This window comes from Pinus tabuliformis, chromosome Q, assembly GCF_031772625.1.
Source record: "Pinus tabuliformis cultivar Carrire ecotype Pingquan chromosome Q, CPIR1, whole genome shotgun sequence".
In the NCBI taxonomy this organism is placed as follows: domain Eukaryota; kingdom Viridiplantae; phylum Streptophyta; class Pinopsida; order Pinales; family Pinaceae; genus Pinus; species Pinus tabuliformis.
This window is the reverse complement of record NC_142296.1, coordinates 1,175,368,989-1,175,387,652: the sequence shown is the minus strand read 5'-3', so window position 1 is coordinate 1,175,387,652 and position 18,664 is coordinate 1,175,368,989. Positions and strand designations below refer to the sequence as shown.

At 37.9% G+C, this 18,664-nt stretch overlaps 1 pseudogene across 4 annotated transcripts in view; it reads right to left on the bottom strand.

Annotated features, from left to right (window-relative positions):
* The window catches only part of LOC149223885 (exocyst complex component SEC15A pseudogene), a 56,745-nt pseudogene extending 53,025 nt beyond the window's left edge, over positions 1-3,720 (bottom strand). For 3 of the 4 annotated variants that reach the window (XR_016249489.1, XR_016249490.1, XR_016249488.1), the window contains exons 1-2: positions 3,273-3,719; positions 537-3,122 (exon numbers count right to left, since the gene is read on the bottom strand). The product of XR_016249489.1 is annotated as an exocyst complex component SEC15A pseudogene, transcript variant X2 (transcript). Of the gene's footprint in view, positions 1-536; positions 3,123-3,272 lie in introns of all 4 variants that reach the window. The other variant, XR_016249491.1, reaches the window with a different exon arrangement.
* Between the last annotated feature and the right edge of the window lie 14,944 nt (positions 3,721-18,664).

The following is an 18,664-nucleotide window of genomic DNA, read 5'->3' as shown; positions in this document are numbered from 1 at the left end:
ATTTATGCACCTTCTTTCAATTTACACCATAAAATGGTTAATTTCTCCAAGTTTACACATATTTTAACAAATTATAGGCATTCTTGATGCTCAGTTTCATTGCTTGAAGATACTTGTTGACTGCACTTTACAGATCAGCCATGCAGAAATTGATTCAGGACCATATTCAAAGGGCTGTCATAAGCAAGGAGGTTCTTATGCATGTAAGACAAATACATATAAAATGGGAAGTAAAAACATAAAGGGCAAGGGGAAAAACAATATTGCACATGACATAGTAGATCAGAAAGAATTTCTTTATTAATGATATAATTCACCTGAGTCTCATGGGCTAATCTGTTGATTTTACCGAGGCTTTTAACTTTTGTAGCTAGACAAATACTCCATACAACAAATTGTATTTTTCCTAAACGCTCTGAGAAACAGAAAGCATATTGCTATAAACCTGTAACACCTAAACAGCTTTTAATCAAATGACACAAGGGCATGAATAAAAATTAGATATCCAGTGTTTCCAGTAGTGACTTGAAACATACCATTGAATCTGTTAGTTGAAATCTTTCAATCTCCTTACTAATGTATCCATGGACTTCTTTCTGGGATTTTGCTTTAAATTCCTACCCCCCAAGCTTCCAAATAGCCTTTCAGGCGCATCTCTGAATTTCTCAGAAATCACTGCAACCTTTCTATAATCCAAAGCACTGTAGTGTTTCTCCCTTATAACAGGGTTCATGAAGTTCTCTGGCTGGTTGCTCAATAAAAGATTAACCAGCTGCCGCACTTCTGCCAAGCAGTCCTTCAAACTTGTAGCACCCTGAAGCTCACTCAAGCCAGTGTTGTGGAATCTCTCCTCGGCAAAGGACTCTAGCACTCTTAAATCATTATCAATACCCATTATAGCATTTATATTGAATCTTTTGACATTGTCCCTCATAAGTGTCACCATGAGGCAGTCTGATATGTGCTTCAACACCCCCCTTCCTACCTTCTCCAAAGCATCCAATGGTAATATTTGTTGTGCTGTAGAAACCAACGTTTCCAAGTAAATTACCACCTCATTTAGATACTCATTGCCATTTTGTGGAACTTCATCTGGGTTCCAATTGATGTTGTCAGTTAGCAACATAAACTCATCCACCTTAGACTTGACTAGCCTCAGCATCGCTTCATGTGCAGCATCTTGAGAGTTCTTCAAGACAGTTCGAGCAGACAATGCAGCATGTGGCCTTTCTGCCAAGCGCATAGGAATGCCACAAAATTGGGCAGCATGCTGCATAAAAAAGTCACAAGCTCGCTCCAAAACTGTCATATTGGCAGCAATCTGCATGGCATGAGATACCCCCAGCGTGGAAATGTTGATCAATTTGAGTAAAGCCTCATTCATAACATTGATCAAAAGCTTATCTAGATACTTCTTCACAACATCATAGAAGTCCATGTGACCTCCATAGGACAGATAGCTCACAGAATCCTCTATGAAAGACCTCACAATACGACAACAATCAGGCACTGTGGCAGAAAACGGTGCAATGTAGGGGAAAGCAGGCATGATATCTGATGTCTGTAAATGGAATGCCAACACGTTCATGTTGTACTCATACTCTTTTTTCATCACCATCTGCTCGTATTTGTCATTAGCAAGGACATCATTGATCTGTTTTCTGCATTCATTGAGAAGAAGTTCATGATATTTATCTCTGTTCTTGTCCAAAATATCAAGCAAAGGACCCACCTGGTAGCCATATCTTCTCAAAGTCACACCAAGTAGACTCACATAGTCCTTGATAAGCAGAAGATGGCTTGCAACCTGCATACGCGAAAACTGATCCTCTAAAATATAGCTCATCTTTGCTACAGCTGTATCCCACATTATTTCCACCTGGGGAGTGGAGATTAATCCTCCAGCCATCCTCAAGACACAGTCTTCGACTATGAAAAACCCAACAATCTGAGCAAAGAAAAACTGATGTGATTCTAGAAAAGGCTGCACTGATGAGATTTGCAAATCTGAATTAAGCTGCAGCTGACGATTTGTATAGTAGTAATCCCGGAACTGTTCTTCGAGCCCAAGACAAGTCTGGATATGGTGTGCCCTATAAACTGGAGTGATGTCGAATTTCAAAACAGAATCAACATCTTCCGTATCCTCAGTGTCTAAAGCATATACACATTCCCTTACACCTGACCTGCTCTGTTCCTCTGCCTGCTTTTGCCGGCCTCGCAGCTCCTCTTCTCTCTGCCGAGCTGAAGAAGCTTGCCCGATTGCCAACTGACCAATTTCTTTAGCAGTACTCCTAATCTTCACTAGCCATTCATTGAATTCCTTGTTCACTCTTTTATCGATGTGGGATTTGATTTCAGGGATCTTCTTTTCTAGCATTTGCTGAAGCGCCTTGGCTGGAATTCTATGCAAGTAATCTCTTTCTATCGAGTCTAAAGTTTTCAATGTGGGGTAGTAACTATCATTTATAACATGTTGGTTGCATTTCACACACAACTCCATGGCCTGTGCACAGATTTTCGATGACTGGATCGCTTCTGTTAAGTTCTTCTTAATTGCATAAGCTTCTAGAAGCTCTTCAACTTTAGCCAGGAGAGAATTACCCACTTGTTGAAGCTGATAATTCTCATTGGCCATCCCATTCTTTAACTCATCCGCATCTACTAAAACCCCACGGAGCTCATCCACTGCATGGATGAATTCCTCATAATGAACTTTACATAAGTCCTCTATTTCAATCTCCTTTTTCTTGACAAAATATTTGAGCTGTTGCAATAGAGATTCTGGCTTCCCAACCTCAAATGCTTGTCTAATGATTGAACCCAAATCCTCTCCATTACCGATTGCAGAGGCTAAGGCCAATTCCTCCCCTTTGTCACCCCCATTCTCTACCATGCCTCTCCTCTTGGTTTTAGTCTGCATTTTATCTTATGTGCATAATCTTAATCCTCAAAAGGGTCAACTGGTCATCGATTCTGGTTCAGAAAATTCAATAGTTTCCTATTAAAAGCCCCAAACATCCCTCGCCCTCATATCTGAATGGGTTAATTGATCATCGATGCCGGTTCAGAAAATTCAATAATTTTCCATTAAAAACCCCAAACATCACTCCCCCTTGTAGCTGAATGGAAAATAGGTAAAAAAAATCACAAAACAGGAATTCTTTCTTCATTAGATATATTTCATTCAAAGTTCAAACAATGCACTAATGAGTTTGTAATGAATAAAACCACATTCTATCATCAGTGAGGTGAGAACAATTAACTGTTACCTGGATCTCCATTTGGGTAGATCTGTTTCTGGTTTTTTTACCGTGTTGGGTAGAGTATCCCGTACGCAGAATTCGAACCCGTAACCTGGCGCATCCACCTGTTTTTATAGCAGTGTCAGAGATTCCAGCGGCCACTCCACTAAATACCCCTATTCCTCCCCTCTCTGGTTTACCCACCTGGCACCTTCCAACATTTGGTGGTCTGTTGGTTTGGTTATGAATCCATGATCACCGTGGTTGCTTCGCCGATCAAAAAATGCTGATGCCAAATGTGACAGCTTAAGAAAACACTTAATTTTGAGGAAAGAATCATGAAGAAAATTTGATCATTTCGAACTAACACACGGAGAAATAGAAAACCGAGTATTTTTCGTTCTTTTCTCTTTGATTTTTTCAAGATATTGAATTGGAATGTCACAGTATACGTCACAAATTTCCAGTGTAACTATTTTACAAATTCGTGGATTTAGATGATTATTCAATGATGTGACTTTTTGAAAAAATAGCCCCATTTTGTAGGGTTATTTCGTTGTAATATTGTAAATTAATTTGGTCAGATATATTGTAAAAAGTTATATTTTGAAAATTACAGGGCGTGGAATAGTTATATTTTTATAAATTTTATAAATTTTAAATATTAAATTATTTGTGTTTAAATATAAATAAGTTTGATATAGTAATTAGATTACACTGATTTTAAAATTAGATTATTATTATTGATATGAGAGGTTTATTTTCTCTACTAGAATGAAAGAAAGATGTGTAAATATGTTTGTGATTTTTTTTTTAACTAATATATATATAACTTTAAAATATAATAAAAACAAAATGAATATATATGTTTGGTTTGTTTAATTAAAAATATTATAAAGCAATTGCAAAAAAAGTGATTGAAAAAAATATAATATATATTTTTATAGTTAAAATATTTTAAGAAGTGTCACTATTTTATGCCTAGATAAATTTTGATCCATTTTATATATTCAAAAATGCAATATAAGCAATGAATAATTACAGGTGGTCTCTCTCTTTATGTGTGTGTGGTCTTTATGTGTGTATATATATATACACATAAGATTTTACACTCTAAAAGAAGTTTTCACATCAAGAGATTTGATCCCTCTGGCTAGATAGATGGATATATACTAGTTAATAATTAATTAATTATGTAAGTTTTTAAGGATTGAGTTAAATTTATAAATTTGTAAGGATGAAGTTAATTTTGTAAGTTTTGAGTTAATTTTTCAGTAGACATATTTTTTATTGGACCATAAATTTAATGAGAATTTGGTAAAAATTCCAAGCATCAACATAGTTTGGGCATGATTCAAGATGTGTGTATAGTTGAATGCCATGTCCTCCACCCACCTAAGGCAAAGGCATGTGATTGTTCGTCTAACATGATTCAAGATGTGTGTATAGTTGGATGCGATGTCCTCCAGCCACCCCAACAAAGGAATCTGATTGTTCTTCTAAAATTCCAAATTTCCATTGTACTTGGATCTTATTTCCATAATTAAGAAACTTTGATACAAATTAATAATATGATCTGCATAAAAACAAATATGCAAGCCTCGCATCTGTTCAACCGTAACAAACAAAAACATATTATGCAACACATTTACCGTAAAAACAACAGCAAATACTAAATACAAATTAAACATAATAAACCACATTAAGGCATTCATAAGCATGGCAATATTTATCTATGTGAAATCACTAATTGGCTACTAACTAAGGACATTCTTCCCAAAATTGGGCATTGTTGTTTTAGAACTCTCAATAGTAGGCCACCCCCAAGCCAAGGCTATGACAACATAAGGGCAAATAGTCACTTTGTATCACAACCCAAAAGTCCTTCGAATGCATAAATTTCTAACTCGCTTGGTCATCCCAATCATCAACTCTCTTTTCCCCCTCAACCCACACAACCCAAGAGGGGATCACCTTTGTTGCAAATGCAATCCCTCAAGCTATCTCACCTCTTCTAAGGTTTTAGTGCAAGCTAGCTAGGCAAATCTCTATGTCGAGACATAAGAGATGTCTTATGGCAGTTAAACCTCATATTTCCCATGTAATTCAACTTCCTGTCATACTCTTTATTGATTACCCATACTAGGTTTGGAACAACAATTCCAATTAGTGAAAGTGATGGAATGAATGGCCTCAACTCACAAAATCATACCTTTTATGTGCATGATTTCTTCTTGCCACTTGGCATTCTAGAAAGCTTTTCCCAACATTTGAGCAACAACCCTAAGTCGGTCCCATTTACATCATCTAAGGTATTGTACTTTGGCTTACAATAAAATAATGAGTGCTTTCACTTTAGCCCCTTTGAGCCCCTTTAGCCTCCTCTCATAGGGTCATAGCCCCCGACCATTCTTAGTTCCCTTGCGATGCAGTCAATGGTATATTTTTATTTATAACATTGTGTACATTATTTACGTTATATAGTTATGCCCTTTGACCATATGATTTGGCTCATTAGCCTATGTTGCGTGTATGTACAATTATATTATAAAACAAGGGTGTTACGTTCCCCTCTTCCTTATTGTATAGTTTTGTTAGGGCACATACTACATAGGGTTCCATTTATATGCATTTTTTATAACAAAGTTTTCAAATAGTTGTGAATATGTCTCCCACATATCAACCTCTAGCTCTCACATAGCATCCTCGGGGTTGTAGTAGCTCCACTTGACCTTTAGGATCCATATGGCTTTGTTGCACTTTAACTTTATGGTGTGGGATATGCATTGGTTCTACCTAAAAGTCCCCCTTAGGCTCCAACTTAATCATATTCCAGACAATAGCATGGGTAGGATCGAGTAGATACTTTTTCAATAATGAGACATGAAACACATTATACATGCACATAGATGCAATATGTGCAACATGTTTCTATTCGACTCAATATCTATAATGGCCCAAAAAATATGTATGTTAACTTGTTGCAACTTCCCAACTTCAGTAAACTCCTCTTATACTTCACCTTTAAAAGCATACAATCACCTACTTTGAATTCTCTGGCTACCTTGACCTTATCTAAATAACTCTTATGCCTATCCTAGGCTACCTTTATATTATATTTTATTCTAATCATTTGCTCTTCTATGTCCTTGAGTGTATCTAGCCCAATCACCACTCTATCTACTAGATTTTCCCAATTGATTGGAGTATTACACTTCCTACTATGTTATGCTTCAAATGGATTCATTTTAAATGATGCATAGTACTTGTTGTTGTAGGAACATTCAACCAAGTGTAAATAATCTTCCCACTTGAACAGTTTATCCATGACATACATTATAAGTATCTCTTTAATGATCTAATTAACTCTATCTATTTTCCCATCTATTTGCGGATGATCTGTACTGAGGTTTAAATTTATGTCCATCCCCCTGAATAACCCTTTCCAAAAAATTGAGGTAAATATAGAATCCCTATATGATACAATAGCTTTGGGCACTACATGCAATTTGACAAATTCTTTCATGTATATTTGCACAATATCTACTACCTTGTAACTGATCTTGACTAGAATGAAATGTGCAACCTTAGTTAAGTTGTCCACCACCACCATGATTGACTCATGTTGCTTCATTGTTGTGGGTAATTTAGTGATAAAATCAATGGCAATTGTCTCCCATTTCCACTCTAGAATGGGCAATGATTGGAGTGAACCAAATGGATGCCCATGCTCAACCTTCACATTTTGGAACTTCATGCATTTAGCTATATAATCAGTTATCACTTTCTTCAAGTCTGACCAAAAATATTGGTTTTTTATGGCTAAAATGGTCTTCTAACAACCAAGATGTCCAACATAAGGAACATCATGCATTTCTCTTAAGATTAAAATTTTCAACTTTAGGAGTTTGGCATGTAAATTTTGCCCCCATACATAAAGATTCCATCATCTTTTACTTCATGATCCCTATACCTCGGCTATAAAATTTCCTAGCTACAATGCGTCGTTCACTTGCACATAGTTTTGATATGTATTTGCAACTATTAATATTTGTATTTTTAAATATGTGATATACATGTTTATGGTTAGAGCATGTATCTCATAAATCCTCTTGCTAAGTACATCAACCACCTTGTTCTCTTTATTGTTGATGAGCATTGTATCAAATTCATACTCACTAAGAATACCCAACCATCTCACTTGCCCTATATTTGATGTGGTTGTTCAAATAAATTCTTCAAACCACTATGGTCTATCCTCAACTCAAATTTCTTACCCATTAGATCATGTCTCCACTTTTTTTAAATCATGGATTATGGCTACCAACTCCAAGTCACGAGTAGCATAATGCATCTCATGCTCCTTGAACTTCTTATATTTATAACATACTATGTGACCATTTTGTATAAGGACTCCACCAAGCCCTTCCTTGCATGCATCAGTGCACATTGTGAAGCCTTCATTTGGATTAACAATCCTCAATATGTGTGCACTTATGAACCATTTCTTTAGATGTTGAAATCTTTCTTCACACTCTACCATCCATTCAAATTTCACACCCTTCTTTTACAAATAAGTGATTGGGTGTGTAATTTTTTAACAGACTCGAATAATTTTTTTTGCATTAGCCAGCAAGCCCCGTGGATGATCTAACCTCTAGGATATTCATTGATGGTGGCCAACTTCTAATTGCTTCAGCTTTCTCTTAATCCATAGTTATGCTTTCTTTTGAGATGATATGCCCCAATTAGTGAATTTATTTTTGGGAAAAGGAACATTTTCTCAATTTGGCATAGAGTTGATATTCCTTGCTACCTATAACACCACTTTTCTCATGTGCTTCCTCTATTTTGGAATAGGTAATCATGTCATGTAGGAAGAAAATGTCAAACTTATCCAATTCATTTCTAAAAGTTACATTTATTAGGCACATAAAGATAGTTGGTGCATTTGTTAATCCAAATGGTAGCACTACAAATTCATAGTGCATGTACCTTGTCATAAAGTTGACTCGTTTATGTCCTCTTCTTTGATACTTGATGGTGTCCATATCTCTCGTTTATCTTGGAAAACATATTTTCTCCCTTTAGTTGATTGAAAAAATCAATTATGGGGAGTGGGTACTTGTTCTTTATTGTAACATTATTTAGATGCCTAAAGTCAATGCAAAATCTCGAGATCCCATCCTTATTTTTAACAAAGTGTATTGGAGCTCCCTAAGGTGAGACTTGGGTGTATGTATCCCTTTTCCAATAACTCTTCTAGTTGCGTTTGTAACTCCTTTAACTTTGGTGTACTCGTTCTTTACGTTGTTTTGGATATTGAAGTAGCCTCAAGTATTAAATTAGTAGCAAAATCCATGTCTCTTTTAGGTGGTTGACCAAGAATTTATCCAAACACATCCTCTAACCCTTGTAGCAAAGGAGATTCTTGTTCTTGACTAGCTCCTCTACATAAGCTACAAATAGTTGAAAATCTTTTCTTAAGCTTATTGTCATCTACAAGGCTAAAATTTCCCTTATAGAAATAGGTCTTGGAATATTTAAACTTTCCTTTATTGCCCTTCCTCAATAAGACAAGTAAATGTCTTGTTGTAACAATCTAGTATAACATGATGCTTGTCCAACCAATCCATCCTAATGAGGATGTCATAAGAACCCAATGGAATGATATTCCAATATACAATCATGCCCACTTCATTCAAGTTTATGGAACAACTGCTAACAATTTCAATAGATCTTCTAGTGGTTAGTTGAACCAACCATGGTCTTTCAAGCTCACTATTTTTAAAATGAAATTTATTCACTATATCCGGATCAATATCATTATGGGTTGCTCCCAAATCAATTAAATTAAAAGGATCTAATTTGAAACCTTACCTTCCTCTTCAATCATATGTGATTGATGCTCAACCTATCAATCTTCCAAGGCTATATATATCCTTCAAATGTTCCTTTCCATGTCTTCAACTCTAGTGGCTTCAATAAGGTTGTGAACAATCCTTAATTTGTCTTGCCTATGTGCACAATCCTTGAATAAGTGATCTCCCTTGTAACCCCCACATTTGGTTGGTGGTCGTAGTCTTTTCTTCAAATATTTAGCCACCTTGGACTCACTCTAAGTTGTTTGGCTTGGTTAAAATGCATTAGGATTTCTCCTAAAAGATGAAGGTGGTTTGAAACCTTTCATCCTTTAATCCTCTTTCTCCCTCTTCTTGTCCTTCCATGTGTATAAATTATTATGTAGATTCGAAATTGCTCATGAAATTTACTAAAACACAAGGCTAAATTCTACTCTCCTACTCTGCGAAATTCAATTCACGATCGAGAACACGAATCATAAACATGCACAAAGATTTATCACACATACACATATATTTATCTAGGGGAAAGCAACTACTCAAAACCCCTTCCTATCTATATTGCATTAATCAAAGAATAGGTATGAAATACATATGTTGCTTAAGCATGAGCACAACCTACAAGTGTATAGTCTATCCCTCTGCCTAATTGACTGACTCTGGCCATCACTTAGACAATTTTCAAGCCTCGAAGCTCCTATTTCCTTGCATTATTCCTTGAGGAATTAGACACCTATTAATTAGGAAATTCCTCAATTGGATTGCGCAATTCCTTTTAGCTCATCCTCTGACTGCACGCACCACCTGTACACTTCGGAATAGCCTACAACTGATAGTACACTGCCTTGGAATCTCCATCTCAACTGGGTAACTTGAATTCTCTGCATTCATGAGCCAATTTAGGTTGATTGATAAGTTAACTAGTTGATCACTGAGTGTGACTAAAGTTACACTTCCACAGCTTGACCTTCCACTAGTTCCTCCAACAGTTAGAACTAGTTTAACTCACCATAACTCAATTTAACTGAATTAAATTGCTACAATTGAAATTAACTCAACCTAGGATCTTAAAATTTAGGAATCATTGCACACAACTGAACTTCGTGCCCCTAACTCGAATTAAATAAGCTAATTGAGTGACAACAACCATGTCACCTCAGTTAGCTCATCCAAGGTGTCTGTTGATGTGGAATTTTGATTTTTTTCAATTTAACTAAGGCAAAGTCAAATTAATATTTTTTTGCTGCATTTTTCAACACTCCCTCTCAGCAAGAAAGGGATTCTCAACTACCCCGATCCAGCTCCTTTGGAATGTACTGCATGCGACACCTCTCATTGTTGTTGTTGCTACTACAACATCTGCAACTGAGAATAAAATAAAATTAAAAATTAAAAAAAAAAAACCATTGAATCAATCTACAACTATCTACTGGGAAAATCGTGTCGTTGTTGACTCTGCTACTAAGCCTCCTGCTCTACTTTCAACACTCCTCAGTATCTAACTGACATTGATCTTCCTGTTACTAAATATTGTGGACCCCTATAGCAAGGGTAATGATCCATGAGACAAAAAACGCCTCAATGGACCCTGCCCAAATTTCTTAAACTCCTGGGACTAGGGCTTCACACCACCCCACGTCACACCTGGAAGTGGGGATGCATGTGCTCCCTCTTCCCACTTAGCTCAAACTCTCCCCCTACTGGAGGTATCTAGTTGAGTGGATTTCTCCACTTCGCCTCATGTCTGATTCTTTACTTGTCGCAGCTCCACAACTTCTTGAGGCTGCTTCTAAGGCTCCATTTTGAGAGGTAAATCATGCTCCCTCTTAATCACCATGTCTCTAACCCTTTCCTTTCTCCTCACAGTTTTGCATGCATCTTCTACCTCAGTGCATACAGGTTATTGGCTCGAGCATCGATCTGTTTCACTTGTCCCGTGGCTATGTGTCTCAGGAATGCTTTCCCTTTGATGAACATCACATCGTAACCACGATCTCCAACATTGCTACAAAGATGAGATTCTTATTTAGACCCAACACGAACATAACATCTTTGAGTCGAAGAGGGATCATGTCTCCCTCTTAAATGTTATTAGACCAATCCCGGTAGCAATGTACCTTCCATCGTCTCCAAACTCAATGTTCATCTTGTTAGAAAATTATATATATTACAGAGCAATGGAACGCATAAAATATATTGCAGAAATATAAACACAGAAAACACATAAAACAAGAGAGACACATATATACGTGGTTCACCCAATTTGGGCTACGTCCACGAAGAAAGAGCCAGTCCTTCCTTTTATATTATCCAGCAAACAGAAGAGATACAACCTACAGCAGATCCGTTGTGATTCCCTCTTCGCTCTCACACAGTCTCCTCTCCCTTTCTCACTAAATACAGATCTACATAGGTGCAATACAATTCCCTCATATATAGTGAGGGGTTGCCTTCTAGGGAAAAAAACCCTAAATTAAACATAACTTCTACTATTAGATCTTTGCCTAATGAACGGCCCAGATTGACTACAAAATTACAACATTTTACAAGGCAATTTTACATCTATTTTTAGCTTTGGGGGCGCTGCCCCCGACCCCCTGCCAGGGGGGGCTCCCAAAGATCGCAACCGCTCCCCCTGGACCCCCCTTGCAGCGCAAATATTACGCGTGACATTGCCACCACATTACAAACTGGGGACCAATGCAGTGATACCTCTGAATAAAGAAGATAATCAGGCTCCACACCCAACACATCTTGAGATCTTTCTCCTCCACGTCACTAAAAAAATCTATTCCCCGTCATGTGGAAGGAGGCACCACTATCCAAGTACCACACACTCCCCAACACGATGTTGACCATGCATGTGATAAAGAGTGAAGTCAAGCTTCAAATGTGAAGCTAAGGCTTCACCTGCTGCTGCTACTGCAAGCTCCTTCTTGCTTTCCTTTTTGTGTGGACACTTTGTGGCATAGCGCCTGAATTCATGACAATTGAAACACTTGATTTTTTACAAGCCTTTCTTCTTTCCCTCTTGGATGGAATCAACCTCACCTTTGGACTTCTTTCCCTTGGCCTTCATTCCTTTTCTGACTAATGCAAATTCCTCTTCCTCTTATATGGTGAGGTCCCATCTCTGGTATTCCACCTTATTTCCTCCTATACCAAATCAAACCATAAGCATTCCCAATTTGGTAGTTTCTCCCTCCCATTCACCAAATCTTGGTACTTTTGCCAACTCTTGGGAAGGCTTAGAAGGGCTAGGCTTACCAAATCATCATTTGCAACAGTAACACCAACTTGACCAAGTTCATCACGACATTATGTGAACCTGCTAAGGTACTGTAGAATAGTGTCGTTCTTTCGCATCTTGATATTTTGAAGTTTATCCTTGAGCGCTAGCTTCTTGTGGTCACTACTATTCTAGAACAAATATGTCATTGCTTGCCACAATCCATAGGAAGTCTCTTTCCCATTGATATTTGAGACAATGTGGTCTCGTACTCCCTCCAATGTGATTCTCCTTGCCTTGGCTACACACTTCTTCCATTTTGCTAGATTTTGAGTATCAACTCTTGTTGGTTTCAGAATGTCATTGTCAACAAATTCCTTCAATTCATTATCTTCCAGTACTACCTCCATGCAGTCCTTCTAAGCAACATAATTCAAGCTTCCCTCAAGGGCATACTCGAGTCTTAGTCCATAAAAATCCATCCTTCTAACTCTAAAGAATTGATCTTGCAAATTTGATCCTCCTGCAATAACAACTTTGAAATTTATGCTTTACTGTGAATCCCCCTCTGATACCATGTAGAAATTGTTGTGTAGATCCGAAACTGCTAATGAAATTTACTAAACAACATGACTCAAATCTAGTCTATTGCTCTGCGAAATTCAAATCACGATCAAGAACACAAATCATAAACATGCATGAATTTATCACACATACATAGAGATTTATCTAGGGGAATGCAACTTCTCAAAACCCCTTCATATCTATATTGCATTAATCAAAGAATAGAGATAAAATACATATGTGCACAACCTAAAAGTGTATAGTCTATCCCTCTACCTGACTGCCTGACTCTGGCCAACACACAGCCAATTTTCAAGCCCTTCAAGCTCCTATTTCCTTGTGTTGTTCCTTGAGGAATTAGGCCCCTATTAATTAGGAATTCCTCAATTGGATTGCATAATTCTTTTGGCTCATCCCATGGCTGCGTGCACCACCAGTACACTTTAGAATAGTCTACAATTGATAGTACATTGTCTTGGAATCTCCATCTCAACTAGGTAACTCAAATTCTCTACATGCATGAGCTAATTTAGGTTGATTGATCATAGGTTGATCACTGAGTGTGACTGAAGTTACACTTCCACAACTTGACCTTCCACTAGTTCCTCCAACAGTTAGAACTAGTTTAACTGACCATAACTCAATTTAACTGAATTAAATTGCTACAACTGAAATTAACTCAACCTAGGATCCTAAAATTTAGGAATCACTGCACACAACTGAACTTCATGCTCCTAACTTGAATTAACTAAGCTAGCTGAGTGACAATAGCCATGTCACCTCAGTTAACTCATCCAAGCTGTCTGTTGATGTGGAATTTCGAATTTTATCAATTTGACTAAGGAAAAATCAAATCAGGAATTTCTTGTTGCATTTTTCAACACCATGACTCTTTTTTTTTCCAAGGAAAAAGGTGTAATTTTATTAATATACAAAAATAAAATTACATGTTGTACTCGCGTGTAACCAAACATCACCAAGCCGATGGCCGATGGTAAGCATGAGCATCAAAAATAAAACAAACTAATATACAATGGGCGAAAAACTATGTTTTCCTCCCTTTTCTCTTCTCAACCTTGCGCCAACCCCCTGCAGCTGAGTGGTAGTGACCAGAGCGAGTTGAGACTGATCAGGTATGAGGATGTCTTTATCTGAGTCTGAATTGTCTGATGAGTGTATTCGCTTGTACCCGCTTGGTTCCATTGATTCTGACATAACTATTGGTTGTGATTCCATGGGTTCTTGTTCCCCCTGGGATTCTGGTGCCTGGTTGTCCTGAGTTTCCCTGGGTACCTGAGCGAACTCCTCCTGTTTTTCTGGTGCTTGTGATGTCTGGTTGTTCCCAGGAAATGGGAGATCCATCTCAGCTTTGTCTTCCTCCATTTCCTGTTGGGATGGAAAGAAGTTCCATCTTTTTGGTTGCTTCCCATTTTTCTTCCTTCTGACGTTGTTTTTTTGGGCTTCCAGGCATATATTTTGAAGATGCCTTGTTTGTCTGTAGATTCTACATTTGAAAGCTATGTTTTCATAGTCTATGGTATAAGTCCATTTCATCTGCTTGTGGATTAGCTAAATACAGTCTGACAAACCTTTGCTGAGGTCCACATCCACACAAATCCTGGCATATGCGTAGATCCTTTCATCCAACCTTTGGGAATCCATTTTGAGATATTTCCCAATGTTGTTGCTGATATCAGAGAGAATGCGTTCATTCTAGAAATGAAGAGGGAGATTGTGCAGGCGAATCCACACCAACATTCTAGAGATTACCATGGTGTTTGCATCGAAAGCTGGGAACCATGGGGTGATGAAAAGACCTGTCGATCCCTAGAACCATGGCCCCTCCTGCAGAATACAGTCTCTGGCAGCAGGAGAAGGGAGTTTTACTATAAAAAAACCCTTTGAGCAAAGATGTATTTCACAATCGAGGGACCAGTTGCTCAAAATCCAATGAAAAAGTTCCTATGGTTTTGGCTAGAAACAGTTAAATTGACAGATAATGGCTTGTGTTTCGAAAGAGGCGCAACTCACATCTGCTTCAGTATCATCTATATTTAGTTTCGGGGTTGAGTTCATTAGCTCGACTATGTATGGGCTAGAGGCTGAACCTTCCTGTCGGTTTTTTTTTTTGCCCTGTTCTTTTCCCCTATAAAATATTTTTAAACGAGGGGCCTCCGTTCATTTGGTTCTTATTGTCTTCTGAGTATTTCAATGTATTGCTCCCGGAACCCTTTCCTGCCATAGAAGGATGTTTGACAGTCCCTACCCCCCCCCCCCCGGCTTAATCTCAGATTGAGGACAATGGTGGATGCCAGTTGAATATCATAATTCTGAAGTGGCCTATAATCCTGTAAAGCTCTGCCTCCATAAATCAAATTTTGCATGTTTGTTGGATATCTAGCTTTCTGCATAATGGTTTGTTTCAGGAAAAGAACATTGTCTGCTACACTAACCCAAATCGATAGGGAAAGCCCTTCTGGAGATTTTATATAAATTTTAAAATGGGTAGGGTTTACATGGATGAGGAGCCAACTTCCCTCATAATGCTTACAGTCCGCGCATCAGGGGGAAGATCATGAGTCATCGAGGGTCGGACATAACAGAGCATTTTGGGCCAGACAAAGTGGATGTATGCCGTAAAAAAACCCGAGCTATAACCAAATCTACCCAACTTATTGAATGGGTCAGCTGATTCATGGGAGACCCCAGCCAGTACGTCGAAGGGCATAGATTCAGACTGGCCGCAACCACAAATTTATCTTATGCAAAAACCACCTAGAGGACGTAAGAGTTGTCTTCAAAAGAGGGCAGGTAACCAGAACAGGCAAAGCGTCTGACCTGTATCCACTCCCAAATCATAAAAACCACCGGGAACCCTCCGCCAATCCCCCTGCAACCTGCCTTGGTAAAACAATAATCGAGCCTGACTACCTGGGTAGTCGTCGAGCAATACCCATGCTAGGTCCGCATCCTGAGCTTGAATCCGCCTAAAGAGTGTAGTCTGCAACATCTACCGGGGAACCGAACCCGTCTAGGATAGCAAGCAACGAAGCCTAGTCGTCCTGCGGGAGTAGACCATCGAGAGCCCTTGGGGCAAAACAGGAGGTGTAGCCGCAAAGGCCTAACCCAACCATTGCCGCCATGAGCTAGGGCCTTCATGTCCACCCTTCGAGCCCTCCAAAGAACCAAAATGGTGGCCACATCCAGAAACTCCTTTTCGCGCAGAAAAAAACCTAGCTCCATTAAAAATTCTTCTCTCGTGCCTCTCTGAGTCAACACCATGACTCTTAAAATGTGGCATTGGTTTTATTCTGATCGTGCATGTACTTAGCCTTTATTATCATCTCTGCTAAGGTCTTGGGTTCATCAAATTGTATTTTATCCTTATATAAAGCAGGTAATCCACTAAAAAACCTTTGAATCTTCACTTTATCATCCTTGTTTAAACCATCATATCTCAACAACTTTGAGAACTTTATCTAATATTTAACCAATATCATATTTCCTAGCTTGATTTCAAAGAAGAACTCTTGAATTTTCTTATAATAATAGTTCTTTGGCAAACACTTCTCACAAAAGTACCTCTCGAACTAATTCCAATAATTGTTTTTCTCATTTAGGTGCTTAGCTTGTTTTAGTTGGTTTGGCTACATGGATGCATTTCCTTGCAAATGGTATATGACAGTCCTAGTGATGAGCTCTCATATTGCAACAAGAATGTTGTAACTCCCAAGACTACCAACTTTAATTTATTAATTTTGGATTCGTACAAACTTAAGAGCTGACAGTGTTGTATGCACAGTAAGATAATTTCTACTTAAGTTGCTCATAGGCAGTGGACCAAACCAAGGCATACAGAGACCATAAATCTATATTTTACAGAAGGGAAAGATGTTGCACAAAAGGAAATCTAAATTTACTTGCAAGGAATGAAAATACTACATATAAGGAAATTCTAATCTACTTGCAAGAAATATAAATGATGCATGAAAGGAAACCCTAATCTATTAGCTTGAAATGTAAATATGGCATAAAAGGAAATTCTAATTTACTCGCAATAAATGAAACTGCTTGAAATGGAAACCCTAACCTATTGCAGAAAGCAAACCTAGTCTAGTTGCATAAAGTAAAGAGCATGAAAACAATCTTAAACTATTGCATTCAAAGGAGATTCTACGATATTGACAAAATCCAATAACTCCTTCAAGAAGTGATAAAGCAAGACATCTATGTGTTGTTAAATTCATGGACTGAATCACTAACCCGAATTGTAGGAACAATTTGCAAAGGTGAAAAGAAAGCTCGTATGTGGTCTCTGGTCTACCTCAAGCTTGATTCCAAGGCCTAGGAGACATTATGAAGGGCTAAGAGGCATCAAGCTTTAAGAGCCATTCTGGTCAAGTTTTGAAGGCTTCTACACGGTGCTACAGGATTGTCCTGTTTTTTTACAATATTGAATCCAAGAGTATTTTGAGGGCTTAAAAGATGTTCTGAAGGTGAGGAAGGCTGATAGAAGGTTGGAGGAAGTTATGGAAGTCCTTTCTAAGCCTAATACTCCTTAGGAGCCCATCTTGCACAAGGAGGAAATGAAAATAATGACACCTAACAAATATGTCTTGAACTTTCTATGTGAAAACTGCTTAAAGGACGTGGTGAGGATGGAAAGTGGGTTTTGACGGTAGGGTCATAAGTGAAAATGACAGTGCTCTACCCTACAAACCAAGAGTATGACCTACACACCACAAAGGTTACCAAACCTTGCAAAACATCTAAAGCATGCTAACAATATTAATTGCAAAAAATTATACTAGAAAGGAATGGATGAGTTGAATTTTATTTAAGATCTTCATTCTACATAAAAATGTAACCTATAATTTTGTGTTGGAAATACAAGGCCTATAACCACACTTTTCAAGATGATTGATAAATTTGCAAGTGTAACTTTTCATATAAACAAAACTTTTGCAAGAAAATAAATATTGCTTACCTAAGTACTGGAAATAATGATGCATAATAAAATGTACAAAGTTGAGAGACTAGATTGCTTAGGTTGGGCCTTAACACAAAGGAACTCAACCCTTTAGAACACACTCAGATTAAAGGAAACAAAAGACTTCTCATTAATCTCAAAAAGTGCTCGAGTACATGATATGGAAATGAAAATGACAAGTACAAGCTCCTAGCTCTAGCAGTCACTATGCTCCTCTAAAAAGGTGAATCCTACTAAGCTCTTGGGCTCTTCTATTTATACAAACTAGTGAGGGGGAACCTTCTTGGAAGGAGGGTTGATTCCATCCAAAATCCCTACAAAAGTGGAACTAGTTCCCTGAGATCCTCATAACTATTGAGTGGAGTAATTTCTTCCATAGGTAGCCAAGTTGGTTGGTGAGTTAATGCAAGAAACAAGCCTCCTCCATTTGCCTCCAACATACTTCTGCATAATAAATGCACCCTTTTCCTGCACATTAATCATGTTAGGCCACAAGATATGATAAACATCACTTAATCTCCCAAATAAACACATTATATTCAAGGAGTTATCAAATGCAAGGAGAGAGGTAAATGTATGCTAAAGGATGGCTAGATGTGCCTTGATGTATACCTATTAATCAGGCCCATCATCACTGTAACAACCCTGATAAAGATTCCATGCAAATAAAGTTAATAAAGGAAAAATAATAACCAAGGTCACGGGACATGTATTCCAAGCTGAATGTTGGGAAAGACGTCCTAGTGTGGGTGTTCATTTGGTTTATTATGGTTAA